The sequence below is a fragment of the Acanthopagrus latus genome, chromosome 1, assembly GCF_904848185.1.
Source record: "Acanthopagrus latus isolate v.2019 chromosome 1, fAcaLat1.1, whole genome shotgun sequence".
In the NCBI taxonomy this organism is placed as follows: Eukaryota; Metazoa; Chordata; class Actinopteri; order Spariformes; family Sparidae; genus Acanthopagrus; species Acanthopagrus latus.
Window position 1 is genome coordinate 11491147 of NC_051039.1, and position 1774 is coordinate 11492920.

Genomic DNA, 1774 nt, shown 5'->3' on the forward strand with positions numbered 1-1774 from the left:
CTCTTTTAGTGACTTGTACACATTTGTTGCAGACTTTGCATTCTTTAAGACTGTTTTGGAAGGAGTGTATTGGTAGGCTGGGCCAGAGTGGTCAATTTTACATGAGAGTAGAACGCAAACAGTTCTGTTGTCTAACGACATCCTATTGTGTGGCAGTTACAAATCCTACAAAACGCTTGACTTTCCCCCACCCTGCTCCTCTTCAGAAAAGTAAATTTGCTGTCCCATTGATCACGGCATTTACATGAGGGTTTTGGTTTTTTGGCAGGAGGAGTGGCGTCCATCATCCATCTCATCATCATGTTTTTTCTTTTTTTTTCTCTCATTGTCACTCACCATCTGACGTCACACACTAACCTCGCAACAACTGCCACCTACAGTACCTGTAGGCCACTGCAGGTGGCAGTTATCACGAGGCTAGTGACAAAGCTCCGATTGGGAATGTTTTTTTATTTTTTTTTTTACTCCGTCCGGCCCCGGGGTATTATTATTTTTTAATAACGCAGGTTAAAATACAGGAGATTTATGGGAAAATACTAATACGGGAGGAAGGCAGGAAAGAAGGGTAAAATACGGGACTTTTCCAGCCAAAATGGGATACTTGACAGGTATGGGTTTGAGTCCTGGTCTAAGATTCTTTACTGCATCCTGTTTCCTGTAATCTCTCTTGTGAAAAAAAATTAATAAATGAAACAGATATTATCTGATACAGTTGTCAATGGAAAAAAAGGTGCTTTTTTATTGATACATCATCAAGTCATGTAATCAAGTTACATTACTGTAATATTTTAATTGGGTGAATTCAGGTAATTTGGACACCTTAGCGCAAGTGTTTTTGATTTCTGTTCTGTACATTTACCACAAAATTAATAGAGATTAAATGTGAATGATGACTTCATGGGGGTGATGTCACAGAAAGGGGCAGGACACTTGTACATATAATGTATATAAGTTTGACAATCAGACCCATGACACATTTCCAATAATAAACTGAAGGCTTCAGTTTATTACCAGGAATAATTACTGTAAAAGTATGGTATGTTTCATGGGTCTGATTGTGAGACTGCAGTCTGCCCCAAATTCACTCCCAGCAGCTCTTTAGTACTTTAATACTTTTCCTGCGTTTAATGTTTTATTTGATATTCCATAGCTGTGATAAGACTTTTCTTTTTCCTCGTGTTATGCTCCTCTTGTAAAAAGAAATCTACACCAGTGACATGTCTGGCTCCTGTCTACATTGCGTAGCTCTACACGGGGGCAGCAGTTTGGTGTTATGAACGTGACAACAGTGTGTTTGTTCTTCCTCTCTGTGTTTATTGGCTGCTCACAATATTAAAGGCACATGCCAGCCTCAATGTACTGTGTGTAGATGCTGCACTTGTTCAGTCAACAGAAGCAACAACAGTAACTCCTCTGTGAACCACTAGAGGGAAACCTCACACCTGATATTGATGATGAATCTGGTGTCAGCTGTCATTAAAGGAACAGTTCATGATCAGAATGTAAACATACAGGAAGCATTCATGAACTGACTGATGTCACGTGACTGACTGACAGGTTTTGAATACAGAACAATAAAGGAACTAAACTAAAGCTTGATTAAAGTAATTTTAACATTATTTACATTATTACTCAGTGACAGAATTAACATATATTTGTAATGATCAGATGAGAAAAAAACAATAGATCATTATTCACACAATTAAATATTTTCAGACTCAAGCACTTAAATCACATGTGTGAATGTGCTCATAAAATGACAGTTTGCTCTTTA